We start from the raw sequence: 24,024 nt of genomic DNA on the forward strand, positions 1-24,024 counted from the left end.
TCCTCCCAAACTACAAGCAATTTTTGGGCAAGATAGAGCCCCAATGTTAGTGGAATTCCCTAGAGTTCTACTCAGTTATCAACTTCTTCCCCTGGATTCTGAGTTCACCAGCTAAGAGCTAAAAGCTCAGGGCCAAGGTACAGTATGTGTTTAGATGGATAGTTAGCTTATATATAGATTAGAAATATAGATGATAGATAGATATAGATAGATAGATAATCATAAGAAGGATGGAATTATTACATTTACATTAAAAATTGCAGAATCTCTAGTCAAAGTTTTAAATTAAAATCACCACGTCTAAATCTTTTGTCTGGGTGCTCATTATAGCATATGATTATAGAGAAACTAGTTATTGGATGAAAAAGATCATTTCATTGCCTTATTGCCACTATACCTCAAAATAAGGTGTGACTGTGGAACAGTCAATATGTTGTGTAATTGTTGATTGGTTTAGAAGTAAGAGAGTCAAACCTAGTTTTTATTCTGTAAAGAAAAGGATAAGATAAAAGCATGTCTGAAAGGTTCAAACATGCTTTAAAAAAGCAACTTTGAATATTTCATCTTTATTTTAGTAATGACCAAGTACCTAAAAATATATAGTTATTTGATTTTTCTTTATACATGTGTCTTCTGCTTTTGTAATTAAAGAGGTTGAGCAGTATTTGATACTTGTCATTACTTTCTAATCTGGTATCATCTCTCTCTTTTTCCTCTTTATCATTTCAATTTATCCTTAATGTCTCAAATAAATATCATTAACAAAATAATCGCAAAATAATTCAATTTGGGTATGCAGTGTACAGCATGGACCATATTTTACTTCTTACTTTTTCCTCTGGAAATTTTTCTCTTAAACATAGAGATATTTAGCAGAGCTTAAATAATGCTGGTTAATTAAACCAAGCACTAAACAGGTGTAGTTTTTCATTGAAATTATCATGTCAACAAGGCATAGTTATGAAGTCAGCAGTTATCCATCACATTGTGTGTGTGTGTGAATTACACAAAAAAATTAACAAATGCATTCTTATTAGAAAGTATCCAAATAACACGTAAGACTAGCTAGTAAAACTTTCAAGTTTCCACCCTGCAGTATATCTTGATCTCCTTCCCAAAAGTAGCCACTATTAACAGTTGGTGTATATCTTCCCAGATCCTTTTTGATAATACCTGACCTTTCATGCTTATATTTCAAAGAATGCTATTACTCAGACTTCACTTATGTGTGCTCTCCACCCTTCAGTTCCCTTATTGGAATAAAGAATGGCAAAACCAACTACCTCACTAGGATTTCTGAAGAGCAGGTCAGCTATAGTTTTTGACCAGGGGCCTATGATTTATCTTAGACATGATTGATTGACATTGTATCACTGAGGATGGGCTGCAGTCTGCTATGGCTTAGTGTAATAAATGTTTATTTGTTGCTCACACTTTATGTCCAGTGTGAGTCACATGGGGGACTCTGTTCAGCGACACAGGTTAACAGAGGCTGTATCTCCACACATGCTTCCTCAGTCACCTTGGCAGGGGGAGGGGACGCAGCAAGGTGAGTAGTGGGCCTTTACAGCAACCCCAGGACTGTGCACATTTCATTTGTCAGAGCAGGTCCATTGGCACGCCTGACTTCCAAGGGGGCTGGGAAGGGCTTTCCACCCAAGGTCCAGAAAGCAGGGAGCTGGAAGTCAGTGAAGAGTACTGATGACCCCCATAGGAATGTTAGCAAACACTAGAGGTAATGTAAAGCATTTCTAGGGCAGGGTGAAAGTCATTGCTGGTTTTCTTTGCTCCCAGAGATATTCAAGAAAGTTTTCTAGGGGAAAAAAAGGAGCCTGGGGACAAAAACGGGAGCCTCGCATGAGTGTCAGGCATGGAAAGGAATGTGGATCAAGGACTTCAATAAGAAAAGAAAGTGAGCGAAGAGATAGCGTCGAAGTGAAAAAGCTGGGTCTGCCCGTGTGACTAGGGATCAAGCCCCACACTCCTAGATCTGAAGAGGGTTGCAAATGGCAGCCTAGGTGACCCCGTCCTCAACCTCCTCGGCACATCGTCAGGTGCAGCATGTGCTTGCCCACGCAGAGCAGCTCAGAGCCCCTGGGCTCAGTTGTTGTGCTCAGTTCCTGGCAGCGTCTCTGGCCTCTGGTCTCTGCCAGCACTGCATTTTGTGTTGGCCTTTGTTCAGCCTGATGCTTCTCTGTTGTGGAACATCACTTAGTGGTCCAGGCTTGGCAACACCGTGGCCACCAGGCTCATAAAGCCACTAAAACAATCAGGGTTTTCTCTCCATCTATCCCCTCAGACCCTTTAAAGAGCATCCTGTTTCCTTGGTGCTTAAAATTTAAGGAAGCGAGCCTGTCTTAGTATTAAAAAGGAAGACATGTCAAATGAAAAAAGCTTAGATTTCACTATGCCAAGTCCAGTTCTTCCTTAAACTTCCTGTTTTGGTTTAATTGTAGAGGGATTACAAGTCTACAAGATGCTTAAGATCTTATATCTATGTGTTTAAAATTTCTCTTCAGAACATGAGGTCTGTCCAGAAGGTATCCAGCCACGTAATATGAAAAATAGATTTATTGAAGATACAAGATAAGAAATACTGTACATAGGACAATAATGCCTCAGTCTTCTTTAAAGTATGCACCTTGAGACTTTACACAGTTCTCCAAATTGCCATTAGCTGCCCTGTCATATTTTCCTGAACCTCATCGATGGTCTGAAATATCTTTCCTTTCAAAGGTGATTTTAGCTTCGGGAAAAGCCAGAAGTCACAGGGTGCAAAATCTGGACTGGACAGGGGCTGAGTCATCTGGGTAATTTGATGTTTTGCCCCAAAACTCTGCATGAGACGTGATGCATGAGCAGGCACATTGTCTTGATGAAGCTGCCAATCACCAATTGCCCATAGCTGCAGCCTTCTGAATCATCCCAATAGTTTCCATGGAGGAATGTTCAAGCTTAATGCAAAATTTGATGCAGATTTGTTGCTCTAATTGTTCAGTCATTTTTAATGCGATAGCCACACAGTACACACACTCTCTCAGTGGTATTACCACCCCCACTGACTAGTACAGTGAAGTTGTCATTGTTCACGCGTGTGCATTCCAGTCCTCTCTCCTTGCCTGACAGGTTACATTGACATTGCACAAATTGTTCTCATTATATTAACAATGGCTGGGCTTTTTCCAGACAGACTTTATATTCCTTAAAAAATCCCAGCAACGGGCACTCACATGCTGTGGATGTGGATGTGAGTGCATGTGCTGAGGGGAGGGCAAATCAGGGGAGAGGAAATGAGAAGCATCGAAAAGGACGATGAGGACTGGTCTTGCTGCATTTGATGAGATGGATACTGGGGTCAAAAAATGTATATTTTGATTTTGGTCTTTTAGTCTCTATTTAATGCTCAAGGGGGGAAATGGTATAAGATTAAGTTATATAAAAGTAAAATTATGTGAATCAGAGGACGGCAGCAATTCTGTGCAAATTCCCTTCAGCACCCAAAGCAGCAAGCAGATCAGTGGGAGGAACAAGGTAGAGGGACAGTTCAGTGTGGTTGCCATGGCAACCTTGTGCTGATTGGAATAAGACTGAGGAATCATGATTCCTCCGACTTCACATTCTCTTTTTCCCTTCATAACTGGCTCCTGAAGATTTGCAGTCCTTGGGGTCTTGGTGCTATCAAGACAGGTCCCAGAGAAACAGAGTGTAACCAGGTTCACTGTGCATGGTTACACAGTGACCATGCAATTTGTGTGAATGGGAGGAACAGGGTACACATGTAAATAAGATTTAACCAAGGAGATGAAAATGAGCAAGAATCCTTAGAATGCCAAGCTCACAGGTCAAGTCCAGATACACCACAAGTCTGAAAGATAGAACCAAAGTCAGACCACAGAAGCCAGATCAGTCCATGGAGAGCAGATAAAGAAGACTATGACTTGGTCTTCTGGTGGTAAGAAGAAACACCATGAATGATAAGAGAAACAGAGCTTTGTCCAGACAGTAGAAATGGGGAATATGTCACTAAGAGCTTCAGCTTTCTCAAAATAGCACATGAAATAAAGTGCTTAGTAATGGTATTTCATATAATTAGTAAGAATGCCTACTGTGAAATTAGTTTCCATTTACTTTTCATCCTGTAATAACGTGGGTACATCATTGATGACTCTAATAGAGAAGACAAAGGATGGAAGAGTGGAGGACTGTGTTTGGAGAGAAAGAATTTTTGACTCAGCTCAGAGGATCATCGACTTAGATCCCTATACAGGGATCCACAACGCCCATTCATGCTTCTCCTGTTGGCAATCCTTCATCAGATAGAATGGTCTAGGTTCCACCCCTCTCGAGAGAAACATGATGCATAGACTGGATGAGATTTTGGTTGGTTGGTTATAGTTTATCATCAAGAAAGGGTATAGGAAATCACATAAGCCTTTTTCCTTAACAGGAGTGTCCCTAGACTGTGCCACTTGTTTGAAAGGAATTACCTTGAAGTACTTGACTTTCATGGAAGGTATTTTCTCTGCAATATGCTCTAAAATTATGGCTAGTTGGTGAAAATACTGCTTCAGCACTCTCACATGCCAATCCTGAAGTCCTTGACCTGGGCCATTGGGTCTACTGATGGGATCCAGAAAGTCTGCTAACTGAAATGGGATGAAAACAATCTGCATGTAGTTACAGGAGTGCAGTCTTCTAGAGAGAATTTTGTGGTGTTCATCTGTTCTCGTTTATTAGTTACTCAAAAATGGTTAGGAATTATTACAATCTGAGTGCTGCATGCCTGTGTTTTTTTAATTGGCATTGTATTTTTCAGTGTTTTGCCCACGGAGGAGTTGATGAGATTAGAAAAGAGGGGTGACATTAAATACATTTGGGCGGGCCTGAACCAGAGTGGCTCAGTTGGTTGGAGAGTGTCATCCCATAAACCAAAAGGTTGTAGGTTAGATTCCCAGTCAGGGCACATGCCCGGATTGTGGGTTCTGTCCCTAGATGGAGCATGTGTGAGAGAAAACCAATTGATGTTTCTCTCTCACATCAATATTTCTCTCCCTCTTTCTCCCTTTTTCCCTCCCCTCTGGATAAATCAATCAATCAATCAATCAATAAATAAATCTCTCCTATTATTAGCAATGTAACATTTTATGTATAATATTATTAAAAACATCAAACAATGTTCTTAAAATTTGCGCAATTTAGCATAAGTAAAATTTACCTAAAAAACGCAAATCTATATTAGGCTCTAATTAGTGATATGAGTGTGTAGGGATGAATTGTGCTGATTTCTGCAACTTACTTTGAAACACATCAGAATAAATAGAATGAATTAATGGATAGGTAGAAGGAAAGGCAGATGAATAGTTATGTGACAAAGCAAACATTTCAAAATGTTAGTTGAAGAATCTGTGTAGTGGTATGTGGATGTCTACTGTGTTAATTCTTTTATTTTTCTCTGTTTGAAAAAAACTTTTAAGTGTTGGGGAAATATGTGGCCATACCATTTAGAGTACTTACAACTGTTTGTGTCACAGTAGACAGAACAAGTGTCGAAAGGATGAATGAAAGTTGGTTTTATAACTTATTTATTGAGTTAATTCAGAAGTCGTTCTTTAGTGCATAGGAAGAAATCTAGACACTAAATGTATCTAACCGACTGAATGCCATAGCCTAGCCTACCTAAAACAGGCTTAGAACACCGACACTGGCCTTCAGTTGGGCAAAATCATCTTGCTGCTGCTGCCGCCCAGCATCACAAAAAAGTCATTGTGCCAAATAGTGCTGGCCCAGGAAAAGATCAAAATTCAGAGTCCAGTTTCTACTTGAAAGTCAGGGACTGTATTCAGATTTTAAGTGCAAATAACTTACGGTCCAGAGGTTTACTGTAATATATGTGTAGTGTTCCAAGCAGTGACCTCCAAGCAGTGACCACAATTGCATATTTTTTCCAGATTGGGTAGTGTTTGCAGTTTTATTTGGACCTTGTTGTACCATAAAGCTCTTCTTGCCATTACTTGTTTCTTAGTCCCTCTGAATATTTCTTTGCTTGATTTCACACCATTAATCTTAGTAATTCCCTTCTAGCCTATCGGCTTCAGATATGTCTTATCTTATCTGAATCACCCATCTCCAGTATGTGGTCTGAAACGTACTGGATCCCATGGAGCTAAAAAAAGATGTGCTCTGTTCTTTACATTTTACCAGACTTACGTCAGTCCCTAAAAATCAACCTGTTAGAGTTTTTCCTAATAAGGAAGGACTGAGAGAGATGAGATTTAACTTTACCATGTTAATCCAAGCATGAGCGGTTTTATATCCTGACTGGACCAAGGTACTCAACAATCGTGAGAATATTATAAGTCCTAATACTAAAACTCAGGAGGTTAGTAATTAGGAAACAGAGAGCCTTTCCATTTCAGCATCTCAGGCCCTGGCTTATTGTTCGTAACATCTCATGCAGAGCCATTACTTCTAAGACTTGCAAAAGGAACAAAACCAAAACAGCCTACTGGAGCCGATGGGCTATTTTGTTTGTGTCACATTTGTATGCTTCCTACAATATACCTCCTATCTCATTGTTGTGTTTAAAATGGAACTGTGGTGATTTTCCCCCCACGATAACATGAAGCACTATTTCTGTTTTTCTCTCTTCTTCCAAATGACCCCAGTGTTACAAAGTCACTAAATCTGTTTGGCTTTTTTTTTCCTTCCCAAAGACCCCAGTGTTCAAAATCACCACTTTTGAAAAGAACCTAACAGAGCATCAGGAGACATGATAGGTGCTTAGGGTACTGATTTTAATGCCAACAGACTGGAAAACAAACAACATATCCCAGACGAGACATGACTTTGTTCTTTTGCATCTGTGTGAAGAGGAAGTAAGAGCTTTCTGGGATATGCTGCCATTCACAGGTGTGGAAGAGAAGACGTCACATTCCTGACTCACGGCATTGTGTGTGGGATTCTGTTGTGGGGCCAGGCAAAAGGGTATTCACTGCATTGCCTCTAACAATCAGAGTTCAATTCACTTAACTCCATTGGTGCTTTTGTTTCCATCTGCCACAAGTGGACACTAAAAAAGCGTGAAGCATCGCTTAATCCCATGAGCCTGGTGGATGCTGGCTACTGCCGCCGAATTCTCCAGCTCTGTTGCCAGGGGAAGTGTTTGACCCCAGGCCTGCAACCACTGTTCTTTGCTCTGCCACTAAACCACTGAGCTGTTGGCACTTTAATTGTTTTATACCAGGAGGAAACCAATTTGGTTGATGTGAATGTCTTATTCATCAGACATTACAGACTTCACATTTTTAATGAGCTGAAACTCCTAGTCCACATCGTGCAGCCACAGTGAAGCAAGACAAGACTGCTGACGTTTTCTAATTCATTGCAGTTGCTTTTTTAAAGGTTTGACAGTGTTTCATAACCCCGAAGGCTGCAATTTAAAGTCTGTCTGAGGTTGTGTGCTAATCAAAAACAGTAAATCATGTTTGAGTTATAAAGGACAGCAGAGTAGTATAGCTAGGAGTTAGTACATCTTTTTTTCCTTTTCTCTTACGTGCATAGACAAATATAAAGCCACAAACTATTTATTTTCTAAAAAATCTTTCTGGTGCATGAAAATGTTCATATTAGCTCCATGGGCTACATTTTGAAAAATGCCATCTTTGGGGAAAAGTTTGGTTTCTCTGTCATCATTAGTCCAAGACACGCTGGGTATTTCTCACAGGTGAATAGGATCTTTCACCATTAAGTGCTACAAACCTGATGAATTGTGGGCAGTCCCACCAGTTATGTGAGGAACCAATTGTATTATCATATTCAGTAGCATTCTGAAGAAGACAACTGTTCACCCACAGACTTCACAGAAGCAGCCGAGCCTTCGCCTATGTGAAGAGTGCACAGCTGTTCTTGGGTTAGAACATGGGGGCTCCCCACTCAACAGCCTCTGTGACCTCCTCACTACACACAGAGAAAGCCCAAACTGCTAATCAGGGCACTGAAGGCTCTCTGCTCCGCCACCCACACCTGCAGTCTCAGCTTCCCCTGCAGGTTTCCTAACATCCAATTATGTGCCTGCTCCATTCATTGGCCATTTACCACTTTGCAGGCCCTTGACACTAGAGAATGTTCTCCTTCCTCCCTTTCTACACATTGACCTTTCATTTATCCTTCAAAGCCTAGTTCTTCTTCACTGTACGGTACCTCTGGGATGACACTTCTGTCTTCCATTTCGACTCAGAGGTTGTCTTAGCCAGCATCCCCTTCCAAACTCTTGTGGCTCCTAAGGACAGCAGTGGGGTGTTGGTAAATATTTAACAGCCAGCTCTCCAGAAAGAAAGCCGTAAAGCCCTAATTGGTCATGCTTGTCTTGTAGCTCATGGTATAATCCCTCCTTCCATTGCCAATTTCAAGGGTGACTGTGTTTAACAACCAGCTTGCAAAATTCCTGAAAATTTTAACATTCGACACTTGTGAGCCAGTTCAAGCCAGCTCCAAACCACCACCTTATTATGCTTTAATAGCCCTTGTATCACTCTCTCCTTTCACTCTAAACACTGGGCTTTGCTGAAAAATAGATGCTCAGTAAGTGTTTTCTGCATCGAAATAGGCTCTGCCACCGTGCACTGAGCTGGGGGTCATTTGCCACAGAGATGCAGGCAGTATTTACACTTCTTGTCACTTGAGAGTGGTGGCCTTAGCCATCTCCCCCATGCCACCTGTGTATATTTAAGTAGATGGATTTATTGACAGTGCACCTGAGAGTTGCGGTCTTGAATTCGGCAGCCTCATTAGAGTGGGATCCTCCATGGCTTCAATGAGAAACTTGGGGGGTAGAGTCTAAAACATAGAGTCAAGAAGCGAAAATTTCCTTAGAAGGGCTGAGAGGAGAGAAGGCCATGGGCTCAGTTCCCACCTTCTCATCATCAAATCTTTTGCCGTTCTCAGTGTTTAGCATCTGTAATGCTTCGGTGATGCACATCTTGAGATTGGAATGTCAATGTGTTTTAGTTCATGTAGTCAAGTGCCAAGCTTGCTGGCTCTGTTTTTATAATAAACTTGGGAATTACAACATATCACTCCTGTTGTTTCTGTTAGGGTGACCAACTCATTCTGGTTTTCCCCCACTTGCAAGATGGAAAGTTCTGCATCCTGGAAATCCCCTTCACGCTAAAACCCGGGACAGGCAGTCAGCCCAGTTCCTGTAAAGGAGTGCTGTGAAGTGAGTGCCGTGGGCAGTTACACGGGGAGCAGACCTCTGGCTGCCAGTTTGCCAGGAGACACTGAACCAGTGACTAAAAGGATTAGAGCTTTTTTTTAAAGTGGTTTAGAAAACCTCTTCTCTTCTGAAGGTCGTGGTCCTGTTTCTCAGGCACTTTCCCTGAATGAGGGAATAAATGGACGTGTACTTTGGATAGGAGTAAACGCTGCGTGAGCACACAGTGCTGGTGTTCGCTTCTCCTGATGGTACTCATTACATAGTTAGATGTCATGATTGTATGTATTAGAATGCATCTTGAGTACTACTGAAATACAGCAGCTTGTTAGAGTAGAATAACTAGTATCAGAATACTTTAAAATAACCAATTACAATTTTGTGGAGAATACCTATCAGATACTTTGCATGTAGATAAAGGCTTAGTCTCCGTGGGTTGGTACTCAGTGGTTTGTCCTTTGTTGAGAGTCGTCCATTGGCACTGTTTGTATTGGAGCACAGCCATGTGGGAAAGAGCTGGTGGGGAACTTAGCTGGCTCTCTGGTGTCGGCAGCCCTCAGCATGGCCCTGTTGGACGCTTCCTGCTGATGGCAGACACATCCCGATGGAAATGGTACGCTATGGCAGTGTCCACAATGTGTCAGCACGTGACAGCATCCAAATGTGCCTCACAAGAATAGATGTTCCTGCGATAGGATGACATCCATGCTCCTACCTGGGTTCAGCAAAATACCGTAATAAAAATGTATAACTTACAGGGAAAAATAGAGTAAAGGGCAGACCAATCAAAATATGCTTAACTTGATCTGTTGGTGCTGCTATAATGGAATACTATGGACTGGGCAGCTTATAGACAACAGACATTTATTTCTCACTGTCTGGAGGCTAGGAAGTCCAAGATCAAGGCACCGACAGATGATGTCTGGTGAGGACTCTCTTCCCCTTCTTGCTGGGGTTTCTTTTAAAAAGGCACTAGTCCCATTCATGTGGTTTCTGCTCTCATGACCTCATTTCCTCTCAAAGGCTCCACCTCGAAACACGATCACGTTATGGATTAGATTTCAACTTATGCACCCTGGGGGACACAAAAATTTCATCTCTAGCATGTAACACTTACACAAGCCATTAAAAAAACACTAATAAAAACACTAGCACAACTTACAGGTGAAAGAAGCCGGATGAAAGGTTTGGGGATGTCGAACTTTGGCTGAAAGGGTGAAATGTGCCAAGATCCAGAAGAACTGTACAATAAACAGTTAATTCCAAGATAGAGCATGTGATCCAACCAAGCAAGAGGAAGCCTGTGGGGTAAATGGACCACAAGTGCAGTTTCATACACCTCCTTAGCTGGCATGCAAATGTGTTTGTCTCCTGCACGCGGCCCATGCCAGCTGGTGGCTCAGACCTTCACATTGGAAAGGAACCTCTCCCATGAACCAACATGGCTTTTAGTTTACGCTGACACCATTCTCTATTTACCAACCATGGGTCATCTATTTTACGCCCCAGAAATGCATGTTTTAGCTTTGCAAATTTCTGCTGAATCAGATGGTTCATGAGACAAATTCAAATTGTAGGTCATCCCATATATTTAATTCAAAGCCTTTAGCATGAAAACTTTCTGCACCTCGATGCTTTGGATAATAATACTAGGCAAGTTTTAATATGAAAAAAAATCCACCCCCAAATGAAGTCACATCTCTCAGATCTTTTAATTAAAGTTAGACCTGAACCCTTATGTTTCTCTGACTGCTAAATACTTCAGAAGTGTTTATGAGATTTATGTTTTAAGTTTTTAAATAGGCACACACTGCTGGGTTACATGACTTTGTATTTGGTTTATTCAAATACAGTTTAGTAGGACTGTAATATATAAGAAAGGTTAAAGTGTGTAGACCCTATTTAATTAACTTATGCCCACTTGGGAGCCAGTCGATTGTAAAGGTATGCCGAGCAAATAAAGCTTCAAATATGAAATCTTTGAAAAGAATGAGCCATGTTGGATGAAGCCTTTTCTATTCTTAGCTTTGCCGTTAAAACTGTTTCAATGAGCTATTTCAAGCCTTAAAGTATATTTATGTGTGTACGATTTTATATATGAATAGATATACACATATACATATATATGAATACATATATATTTATATATATAATCTTTTTAAAAGATTAACTGTGTCTTGGTAGTTCTTACAAGACCTGGATCATTACTTCCCTGTGCTTTTTTGCCTCTCTGACATAGGACATACTCCCAGAATTGCCATCCTTTTAGTCCACATGTGTCTAAAATATGACCAGGGTTTTGTATTTACATAAATTTGATTTAATAAGTAGGCACACCATTAAAATAGAGCATTCTTTTCAACCACAGCTAATTATACATCATATAATGCCTGGTCTTTAATGGGGGTTTCAATAAATGTCCATTGATAATGATGATTATTAAAATGATATGTTAAGTCAGTCTCCTTGTGTGAGAAATGCTTTGTTTTGAAATGTCAGACTTATAGCTTTGACTAAAACATTTTAATGAAGATCACCACTTTGGCATGAAGCTTAAAATGTGCAAAGTCGCTGCAATTAGTGCATTGTGCATCCATATGGATGTTACCAAACAGCTTTCAACTTAAAGGATTTAGGCTATTTTGAATGATGGACCTTCTGTTAAGCCTAAAACAAAAGCCTGTCTATGCCTGCATTCATTTTAATTAATATTCTCTGGCTGGCCTCAAAAATGAGCTCTCATTGAGAGGGGAAAGAAGCATGATTATCATAAACCAGAAATAAGTTACAGAAGTAGATTTGACTAATTTTCTATTCCCTTCTGTTTCATCCCACTTCTCCCCACCCCCCCAAAGAGCTTCAATGCAATGTCAAGTAACTGGAAAACACTGCTTTTAGGTGTTCTAAAAGAAAACCTGTATTTTGGCCAAATCATAACATAATTAAACTCACTCAAAAAAAGTGAAGAAAGTAAGCTGTCGCAGATTTTTTGAAATCAATATGAAGTTTAAAATTTCTCATTTTGAGTCCAACATCCATCTAAGGTCTATGGTATAAATTTGGGGTGCACGTGCTTTACAGATAGCAATGGTAAAGGTCACGTGTGTGTGTGTGTGTGTGTGTGTGTGTGTGTGTAACAGGGTGTTTTTACTTTGGAGAATTGGACTTGCCTCGGTGCTCAGGCTTATTTGTAAACCTACTTTTCTGCAGAAGCCAACTCAGCCAACTCTGCTTGAAGATGACTTGGGTACAAAATATTCGCTTGGGCATTTTTCTTAGTATTTTAAGCAAAATTGAACCCAAACTGGCACATCCTGGTAGGTTTTATTTTTCTTGAGAACTCATATTAATATGGTACTTGGGGAAAAGAAGCTTTCTGAGCTCTGTGTTCCATGAAAACAGAATAAATTCCGTAGATGCTTTTATGTGTTCGTTAAGGCCAAGGTTTTCTAACTACTTTCAAACACCGCTCCTACAATCACTTTCCAAATTCCTTCCAAACCAACATTCGCTCCGATGGCTACAGGAATCCTTGGAATACCTGTATGCCAATTTAGGACAGTTTTGAATGCACTTTAAAAAGTACCTAAAATTATCTCCCAAAGTCTTCACTGAATTATTAAGAATAAGATAAATGGGAAAATTACAAAGCAGCACTTTAATTTGCCAGAACATGTGGGTACGGTCATTTCTCCCACACGTGAGCGGAAAGGCATTCAGTCAGTCAGTCTGCCCTAGGACACCACCATAGCATCTCCTACCTGTTTTCTTGTGTGTGTTTTTTATTCCAGCATCAGGGGACTTCATTTGCCATAACCACCGGATTTGGCACAAAGATGCCCTATTTTTTTCACACTGTCTGGAGTTTTAATTTTTATTTCCTTTCTTAAAGCATGTAATTCATTACATACCTACCTTTAAGTGCCTCCTGATATACCAGTGACTTGGATTCTACATTAGAAAAGAAGGTTGGCATTAGTTTTATTCTTGGGTAGAAGCAGATAAAAGCTAAACTTGCTCAAATGATGTACATTGTTTTTCTTGAAGAGAACCTAATTACTTTATAATTCCATACCGTCTTTACTATGGTAAGGTAGCTTTCTCTCCGTCAGATTTAGTCATCTTACCCTCTCTGTCAGGCACCTTTACAAAGAAGTTTCTGGAATAGAAGCAAGCGGATTACCCTACAGCTCCATGTACATCCCAGTGAATATCCTCTCCACAATGTAGGCGATGAAAGGAAAATCTACAGCTGTTTTAATTTGGAACCAAAACAATCACTTCTCCCCAGTGAAGGCTTAGAGGGGGAACAAAAAATGGGCCAAAGTCTGCCTGTAGAAGAACAAATACTTTGTGGAGGGGCAATGCAGCAGGAAAAAAATTTAATAGTTTAAGAAAAGCAATAAAACAAACACAATACCTTAGAGTGGGTAAACAGGCTCACAAAAGAGACACCATCCAATCACACGGAAGCACCCCGAACTGGGGCCCTCAGCTGTGTCAACCCATGGGCGACCAAACTGCACGTGTGTAAACCAGGTGTGTGCGTGTGTGTATGTACACAAGGAGACTTAACAGGGAGCACCAAGGGAATTAGAAAGAGCCTGGCCCATTTTTAATTTTGGTCTGTTTGCTTGCTTTTAGCACTTAAGGGCTCTACATTCAGTTTGGTCAAAAGAGTGATGAAGCACTCCTTGCTTATGCCTCAAATCAGAAATGCATGAAGTGCAGCTGCAGAGATAATACATTTTCCCCAAAGGCTTTGGCTGAGCAAATTAGGTGTCAATGGGGTGCCTGCGCAGGCAGTACTCTCTCTAATTAGTCTCTTGAGCCTAGTTGGTGGCGGGTATGAGATGATCTAATCAATTGGTCTGTGTCTGATGGTTCCTGTAACAATCCTACCAGGCAGACTCTCTCCCACAGGTCACCCACCTGCACAGCGGGACTGCTCATTTTCATTTTTCATCTCCTCCATCACATGATGCTGACAGTTGGTTTTAAGAAAATTGAATCCAAAAAATATCTAGTTCATAGGGCACATGGGTCAGAACAAAGTTGCATTATGGGTACCAGCAATCCAATTAATTAATATTTATAGCTGAGAAGCTCTATGTAGATATTTCTGAATAAGGACTCAATCAATAAAATCCAATTTCTTGTTTAAAACATTCATTTCTGGAGAAAGAGCACTGTAAAAGCAGAAAGCAAGATTAAAAATGGCATCCATTAATCTAATGACTCATACACCTGTGAGTTGATGTGCACATAGCTGAGCTTATCATTTCTATGCACTATTCATTTGCACTGTGTGTGCAGCCTCTTTTAATAATCCATTAGATATAAGAGAAGGATGTACATTGCTACTATATTTCGTTTCTCCGTGAACGTCATATACCCTCTGTCCTTCCACCTATATCCCTGCCCATCACATGTAAGATTACATTTCAATTTGAAAGAATTTTTCCAGCAGTAAACTCACCCACCTTGTATGAAATCCTCAAAAACTAAAACTGATACTGAAGTCACCCAAGGAGGGAGAAGGGACATTGCCTGCCGCTGGTGAGCAGTGTCAGTCAGGGCACTTGGCACAATTCAGGCCGGAGAGTCACCCCACAGAGGTGGGAAAGCATCTGGCTCTCATTGGCACCTCTCTTCTTTTTTTAAATTATTGGATCCTTTCATTCAATGTCTGACCTCAGACCTAACTACATGGACTTATCCATAATCGCCGTGTTCATCATTTTTATCCAATTACTATTATATATTATCCTCTAGTATCCAGTTCTGCTTATGTCCTGTGTTAGGTGCATGTGATTCTTCTAGAGAGTACACCTAAAGAACCAGGACAGAGACAAGGACAGACACCATCAATGGCTAAAAAAAATCGTATATCAACCCTACAGGATAGTGACATGCCATGGACTATGGTAACAACATAGTTTATTGTTACCTGAAATCAGATATACTGAAAAGCAAAGCATTGTTTTCAAGTAGAATGTCATGGGTTTTTAAAAGGCTGGCCTACAGGAAGGTGCTAATCCTACCCACCTTTCTCGGTCTTTGGTGGGTGGCCTACTCTGCCCCCCGGCAATGTGCTCTTCCAGCAGGAGCTCGGGCACAGCGTTCACCCTCAGTCGGTGCGCCGTGAGGAAACTGCGTGGGAGAGCATCTTCCACCCCCCTAGTGTTCAGATCCTACCTTTTCCCTTCCTATCCATTCAACAACTGTGGACCAAGTCCCGAGCTGGGTCTGAGCTATGTTCTAAGGGCAGAATGGTCAAGAAAACCAAGCTTAATCAAGGACACAATGATGCCACCTGCCCTCTTACTTGATCCCTCGCAGGCAGTGCCCTCACACCTGAAGAGGGACTAAATGGGGTGACTAGTTTAAGTGGTCAGCTTGAAGACCAGGCCTACATCCTGTTGATTAAAGTGGTAGAGTGGAGGAAAGCCAGAGAATGACTGCATCATTTGGATGTGGCTGGAGGGCCTCCATGCCTAGGCAAGCAGGGGTCAGGGCAAACCCACACTCTGGTTTGGCCAGGGTGGGAAGGCATCCTGGAAGAGCTTGAATCTCAGTTGCTGTCCAAGTGACATGGAACAGACAGGCATTTCTGCCATCTGCTTAATAAAAATATCAAGGTCGATGGTGGGTTTGGGGACTGGATGAAGATGCCTGTAGATAGGTGTGGTTAAGTGCCACGGGGACAGGCGCTCTTTCCCACCTTGATGTTCTGAGCCTCAGAAAAGGTGCCGTAGACCTAAATCAGAATGCAGGATTAATTACATGGGAGCAACAGGTAAGGCAAAAGGTAGATTTTCTTCATTTCCCTGGAAGATCTCGGTGTGGGATGGGAGCTAAGGCAGTAGTTTCCATGTAATTGTTTCTGCCAGGGTAGTGACCTTTTAAGAAGAGGTTGGATAAAGGTACATCTGGGCAACCTGGCAGAGGAGAGGGGTGGCCAGGTGAGCCACATAGGGAACCGTTCCACGAGTAGCAGGTATTTGAGATGAGAACTGAGGAGTTTGAACTTAGTGGTAGCAAAGGGCGCCTGTGTGGTATCCATTTACCCCAGGCACCTCCTTCTGGCCCCACACATTTCCTAGAAACTTAAGGTAAGGACTTTTTACATTTGGCTCAGTCACTGAGGACAGAGAACTCTTAAGAATAAAATGTTACCCCTACCTCACACCATATACCAAAATGAACTCAAATGAATTAAAGATATAAATCTAAGGACTAAACTCTCAGAAGAAAACCTAGGAGTAAATCTTTATAACCTTAGATTTGGCAATGGATTTTCAGATATGACACCAAGATAAAAAAATGGATAAGTTGGACTTCATCCAAATTAAAAGTTTTTGTGCCTCAAAGAACACTATCAACATAGTGAAAGGCAATCCACAGAATGCCAGTAAATATTTCCAAATCAAGATGCAATATATAGCCCTGGCCAGGGTGACCCAGTTGGCTGGAGTGCCACCCAGAACCAAATGTTTGTGGGTTGGATTTCCAGTCAGGATGCATACCTAGGTTGCAGGTTTGAGTCCCAGTTCAGGCAGTGGCCCAGGCAAGTGCATACAGGAGACAACCAGTCAGTTGTTCTCTCTTGCTCACATCACTGTTTCTCTCTCTCCCTTCCTCTCTCTATTCCTCTCTCTTTAAAAACAATGGGGAAAAATATCATCAGGTGAAGATTTAAAAAAAAGATACAACTCTATAAAGAATACTACAACTCAACAACAAAAAGACAAACGACTCAATTTAAAAATGGGCAAAGGACCAGAATAGATATTTCTCCCAAGATAGCCAAATGGCCAAGAAGTACATAAAAAGGTGCTCAACATCACTAATAATTAGGGAAGTGCAAATCAACACTACAGTGAGATGGCATCTCATACCAACAAGGATGTCTGTCTACAATCAAGAAAAAACAGAGGATAGAAAGGGACAAATGTTGGCAAGGGCGTGGAGCATTTGTATGGGGCTGGTGGGAACATAGATGGTGCAGCCCCCGTGGGCAGCAGTGGGCCAGCTTCTCAAAAAGTTAAACGTGGAATTGCCCTGCAGTGTCACTCCTGAGTATTATTTACCCCAAAGAATTGAAAGCAGGTACTCAAATAAATACTTGTACAAGAATATTCATAGCACTATTCACAGTAGCCAAAATTTGAAAATGGACCACATGTGCACCAACTCCTGAATGGATCGACAAAATGTGGGATATCCATAAAATGGAATATTATTTACACTAAAAAATGGAGCACTGATACATGATAAAATACAGATGATTTTTAAAAACATCATGTTAGGTGGAAGAAGCCAGACACAATAGGCTACATATTGCATGGTTCCATTTATATGGACTATCCAGAATGGATAAATTACGTAGAACAGAAAGTAAATCAATGGTTGGACAAGGGGAGAAAGGGTGTAACCATTTAAAGTATATGGGGTCTCTTTGGGGGATGACAAAATGTTCTGGAACAAGATAGAGATGATGGTTACATGACATTGTAAATATATGCTTTAAAATGGTTAATTTTGTTATATGAATTTCAGCACAATTTCCTTTTAAAAAAAGGGATGGAAGGTTAACCTTCCAAAAAACCGTCATAGTAAGCAGGAGATACGAGCAGCAGGTAGAGCAGGTACTGCTTTCAGCTGGAGGGCTGGAGTTTTGTGCTCTCTTGGTCAAGGTAGTGCCGTGCAGGGATGATGCCCTGGGCACTACAGCCCACATGGGCAGCCGGGGGAGGGGGGTGACTGCACTGGCTTTCTCCACAGAAAGCCAAGGTTTCTTCTCTGCCCCCGAAGATGACAATGTGCCACTGTAGAAGGGGACAGGCAGGCCTAATCTGGTCGTGTGACCTTGAGCCTCTGAACCGAGATGAGTTGATTCTGGGACTTGGTGGACTGATGGGTCGAAAGTCTGAGTTAAGTGACGTGAACCTAGGAGTGTTTCTTTTCACCTGTCCTGGCAAAACATTTTTTCCCCATCTTAGAGACCCAATGAAAATGGTTAAGGACCAGAAAGAAATGTGGACAGGAGCAGAGCAAACCTCCTCTCTTCTTGACCCATTCACGTGGACGTAGTCACCAAGTTTAAGCAGGCATCATTGAAAACGCACAGCCACAGGCAGGAAGTCGGCAGGAGGCTGGCAGTGCAGGTCCTGCTGGCCAAGTTTCTTTCCCCTGAAACTAGGTCTGATGATAGGCAATAGAGACGTTGTAGGCAGCCGGATTTTTAAAAGCATTATGTGGTCCATTTTTCTGTTTCTTCTTCATAAAACGAATGTCATGATATGTCCTTTGAATGATCTGTAATGATGTTCTGGGCACTTAGTTAAGACCAGTATCACTGCTGATGGTTTGGGGAAGGGAATTTGCTGAGTCCTCTGTATTAATCCAAGAGGATGTTGGGTCATGTCAGTCCATGAAGTTCAGTTCTTTGAGGGAACGTAAGTGTAGTCGGAACATTTGTGTACCATGTTCTGAGAACCAGTTTGGTGAAAGAGACGCTTTGCCTCGGATCCAGGTGCTCGGGTTGCTGGCTGTGGGGAGGGCAGATAGGCTCCCTTTGGCTGAACCAAGTTTGAAGTCTCATGTAATTTAGGAAAAATGAATGATGTAAGTTTTTTGGGTTTTTTTTTTTAACCGTATAACAATTTGCTCTTTTCCTCCTTTCAGGATTAAGTTGTCATCATTCTGGGAAGGGAAAAAAAAAAGCATTAACGAAGTGGCCAATAATAGGAAAGGAACCACGGATCAGTCTCCTTTCTCTCCCTGTGGTGGATTTCCCTTACAAGGAAATTGAAGCTGGCAAGACCCTGTTTTCTCTGCAATTTATTGAAAACCTTGCACGCGTTTGGATACCTTGTGATTTCCAAGAACTATGTGAAGATTAAGCTTTGCTTACTGACACATGGCATGTATTTCTCAGTCTTTTGTGTATGATTTTGTTTGATTTCCCTCTGCAGCACAGCAGCGTCTCTGTAAAGGTTTTTATGCTTTTACCAACCATGTCTTAAATACATTAAGACAACACACTTGGAGTTCACACTTCTTCAGTAATATCCGTACTTGAAAGCCACACGGGGGCCTAAAACAATGTGTGCTTTCCTTGACAGCAGGGCACATTTTGCCACGACTGGGAAGGAAACGTGCAGCTAAAGCAAACCCGTGTTCGCTCACTGACTCGGCAGCTTGTTCCCGGGCCCTGGGGTCCCACGTGTCGCCTACCTTTGGAGGACATTTGCAAGTGTGGTGTTTTCTTCCCCTTGGAAATACCACACATTTATATAGGATAACAGAATCTGCTTAGCATTTATTGGCAAGCCACATAGCATGACTGTTTTCCAAGTAGGTCGGAAGTGAAGAAACAACTATCAAGCATTGAAAACAAATGGGATAAATTGCTTAGTTACTTTTCAGCCTCTGGAGACTGAGGTTAACTTTTTACATGTTTTCTGGGTCTTGTCAACATCTTATTTTTTTCCATCCACTCTTTTATTGCACTTTGTCTTTTCTTGGTGGAGAAAAGAGTGAGGAACAGAATGTTTAAACCTTGGGTGCACAAGAATTGGATCTGCTGGGTGAGCTCGGAAAGCCATCTTTGCTAGTTAACATTTAAAAAGCAAACTACACGGTGATCCAGAGTTAAAAATAGGCTCATTTACACCAAAGCACCTTTCAATTACATTTTTTAAAACGTTCCAAGCTGACTGGAAGCCATCATTGGGTATGCTAACTTTGAACTGTCTCCTGGAGAAAATGTTTGAATGCAGGTTTTAGAAGCAATACAGGAGTCTTGCATTAAACATGGGAAGGAGAAAAAGAAAGGCCCGGCTTCCCTTGTTTAAGGAGTTGAGAGACTTTGGAGGATGAAGGCGGGCATGTGACATGGAGGGGAGAGTGGGTTGGGCATTTGCCGAGCTTTGATCCGGACGGAAGGCTGTCTGATGTAGGCTGTCTGCCAGGGGCACGGGCCTCGCTGCAGAAGCCCAGATAATACTGAGGCTGAGAGGTGGTTGGGACGAGCATCTGAAGCATGCAACCTAGCTCCTCGGGACACGAATTCCTATGGAAATACTTCATGTACATCATTTTACATTTTCCTATTAGTCAGAAAGAAGGAGAGACCAAGAACTTGAAATGCATCACACTTTGGGCCTCAGGTCTAGGAATTGTGAGCCAGTTTGACAAAGACTTTCTCCAAGAGTCAGGTAAGGGAGACACTTTTCTGTAGCTGAACCCAGTTAACCTAGAGAATCAGACCCAGCATTCCTAAACATTAACATGGTCCCTTCCCTGGAGTGGGTTGTGAGTATATAGTATATTCAAGGCCACAATCCATCCTATCCAGAAGGAGCATTCATCGTAAGCTTCCAAGTGTGAAGTGATGAATTACTTACTGATAGAGGTTCAAGAGAGCAAAAGTTACCCAAGGCCAGAGTGTTTACTCTTCGCTACCTAGAAACCTTTCCCATTTTCCTTTCATACATTCCAACTCACTGGAAGTCTTTGGAGGTATTTTGATTTAACATGTATTGAAATTAGGATTTTTTTTTTACAGTGAATGTGGAGAAGAAAACCTTCCACACAATTTAAAACAGCCTGGCCTGTGATTTCTCTTGAATTATTCATTTGTGGGAGAGCATAACTTTGTCTTTTACGAAGTGTAAACCAAGAGCAACTGATGATTATATCTTGCTGTTAATAAATATTTAGTGTTAACAGACTTCAGTTAGGAATGTTAGCATCATTCAGTGATCTGAACCCCTGTCACGGGCAACTTCCCTTGAGAAATGAAACATAATAGCACTCAGTGGCGGGGTCTGTTTTATGACAGAGACACACCACTCAGAAGATCTTCCCTAGGAACTTTCAGTTCCCCATCCCTGCCACCGGGACAGAACACCCAAAGTTTGGTTTGTCTCTCTCCTTCCCTCTCCCATTTGCAATCTCGTTCTCCTTCCCCTTCTTTCCCCACCTTCTGGAGCTGAGGAAGGCCATGAAAATCATGGCAGAATGTGTTCACTAGCAGATGTATTATTCTGTTGAGAAAGCACTGGAATGCTTTGTGAGATATTTTTATATGAAGGAGTAGTTTGAATTCAAACAGCTGGACTAGTAAGGATGCGTTAGCATGGGGATCGGTCAGCGCAGCATCACTGCGCGCCCAGTATTCTGAAAGGAAGTGTGAGGCTTCATTGCCACGTCCTTAAGGGAACAGTATGACTGACTTAAAAATACAAGCTATGAAGGACATGAAAAAAATGTTTGCAGTGCTCAAAAGAAATGGGGGGGGGGCATAAAACAGGGGTGGCTATCCATCCGCGGATTCAAGGGTGAGAAGCTATTTCTACCTCGTAAGAGCAATGAGAAAAGTTTCCAGGGGCACCTCCAGGCTTGCAGGGGAAGTGAGCCTCTGGGTGTCCTTTCCTCAGTGTGTACCTGATGGCGGTGTAATCCATAGCTGAGGTTATGCGTCTCTATAAGATACTCATCTGTGAATATTACTGGTTTTGTAACCTTTGTTATATAAGAGGACGTGTAGGCTGTACATACTGGGGTAGATTATTGCCTGCCCCTATACATAGGGATATGCTGCATAATTGTGCATAACCTCCATCTCCTTTACTGGCTTGTAGGCAGGGGAGCCACATAGGTCACTGCCTTGCAATTTTCATAGACACACACACAAAAAAAAAGGCAAAAAAAAAATCAGCAATCTTCTATTCTCATTCCCTTCCTGCAGCAGCATATTTTAGAGGCACATATAAAATCTACATTCTCTAATTGGGAGTGGATTTTTTTATTTTTATCTTTTTTTCCCATATGATACACTGAGATGTGTACTTTCTAACAAGAGTTGGTACCTAAGAAATGTGCTAGCATCATTCAGAAAACTATTATACTTCAAAATGACACATAGCAAGGAGAATGGAATAATACATGTTGCATATTTGTTACCAATTGTAATTTGTCTGTATTATGAAAGATGTAATGGTTTGTCAGCTGTTACTGTTGTTTTCTTGTAACATGATATGGAATAAAATATAGCAGAATCTCTGTAAATGTTCTTGATACATCTTGTTGGCCGTTACCCAAAACACCATATACTGTGGCAAAGAAACATCATCTTGAAAACTCTTAGACACAACCATTCTCAAAGAGGGAAATAAGAGACCAAACACACAGTCCTCTTGGGTGTGGGAAGGAAGGAGTTAGCTGGAACATCTCAGGAGTCTTTGAGACCCTCCTGGTCCCTGAGTTGCTAGGCCAGATCTAGGTAAACTGGTAGAGGCTCTGCAAATCAATTCTTATGAGCTGGATGGGATACCCCCCAGGTCCCTACCGCCACTCACCATGTGTTCTACCCATGTGGGGCCTGTCTGGTTTTGTTTAGTGACACTCCTGTTCATCTTTTAGTACCTCTTTTTTCTCTTTTCTTTTCTTTTTTGCACATATACTAAGAGGAGGTGTGTAGATTACTCTCCACTGAATATAAATCAAAGCTTCAGCCTGCAGACATTCTGCCAGAAGCATTTCTGTTCCTCTAGCTGAGCACACCTGTGCACTAGCTAAGTGGGGCCTGCACCTGAGTGGGCAGGGAGCGCCCCACGGGGACTGACAGTGTTGCCTTGGAGACCGGTGTCATTTCTATCATCAATTCCTTCTTGTCGGATCCGTCAGCTTCAATAACTCCAAATGAACCCCCCATAAGTCGATAAATTGCTAGAGTTCATGTCGGATACAGTCATCAATGTATAGCTATGATATTTGGTGAATTAAAAATAATTACCCTTGAAGGTCAAAATCAAAGTTCAAGTCTCATGTTAAAAGGCTTCTGAGGGTGGGCAAAGGAGGGGGAAGGGACATCTGTAATAGTGTCAACAGTAGAAAGAAAACAGAAAAGGACCCAGAACCCCTGGTTTCCCCCTGAGCAGACCCTCCCCTGCCTCAGACTTCCCTCCCCTGGCTCCTGTGGGAGAACTTCTGTGTCTGCATAGTGTACAAGCCCTCCACAAACTCACACTCTCACAAGAGCAAACAAAAGCATTCTCAGCTGATGCATGTTCCATGCCAGCAAAGCTCACAAGAGCCGCTGCATCCTCATCCCCGCCCCTGCCCCTGCCACTTCCCCTAAAGCTGTGACTCATCTGTGCCAGACAGTCATGCAGTCCTGCGGATTGGGGGACATGAAATGGGGAAGACTTCATGGTACCCAAGGTAGTGGTAATGGACGAATTCCAAATGGGGAAGAAATATGACTCTGGAAACTGATTAAAATTATAGAATGTCAAAAGAACAACGTGTTTCTTGGAGTTGCTTCAAGGGAGCAAAATGTACGCCACTGCCGCCCCCCCCCCCCCCCCCAGCCACAGGAGCGGCCCCCCCCCCCAGGTCTTCCCAGCAGCTTCAACTGTGGGCTCACATTTTAGAGCCTGGCTATGTGCCAGGGTTCATTTAATCCCACGAGCCCTTAAAACAGAAAGATGAAAGCGGAGGACTAATATCTACAAGAGGGCAAAGAAATAGCTTTGGAAAATATTTTTTAACTCTTTAAATGCGGCAGTACAGATGACAATCAGCTCCTAGTTCCGTAGGGCCCACCGTTCCTTCCATTTTTTTTTTTTAAGGCAATGGCTAGCCCGCTCTGCCAGGTTGGAGGATGTGTGTGCTCGCAAAGGCAAAGAGGGTCAGGAGCAGGGCGCTCCGAGACCCGCCGTCGGGCCTCCAGTGCAGAGAAAGCAGCGGGGAAGGTGTGAGAGCAGCCCTGCGCCGCCGGGCTGACACGTACAGATGCC

The 24,024-nt window shown here is 42.0% G+C and overlaps 1 protein-coding gene across 3 annotated transcripts in view; it reads left to right on the forward strand.

The window, feature by feature from the left end:
* CDK14 (cyclin dependent kinase 14) overlaps positions 1-22,279 on the forward strand; it is a 562,452-nt gene extending 540,173 nt beyond the window's left edge. For all 3 annotated transcript variants that reach the window (XM_053655082.1, XM_053655085.1, XM_053655084.1), the window contains one exon: positions 18,902-22,279. The gene's annotated coding sequence lies outside the window, so the exon portion shown is untranslated. The remainder of the gene's footprint in view (positions 1-18,901) is intronic.
* The last annotated feature ends 1,745 nt before the right edge of the window (positions 22,280-24,024 follow it).

This window comes from Artibeus jamaicensis, unplaced genomic scaffold, assembly GCF_021234435.1.
Source record: "Artibeus jamaicensis isolate MK-2021 breed Jamaican fruit bat unplaced genomic scaffold, CSHL_Jam_final contig_923, whole genome shotgun sequence".
NCBI lineage: Eukaryota > Metazoa > Chordata > Mammalia > Chiroptera > Phyllostomidae > Artibeus > Artibeus jamaicensis.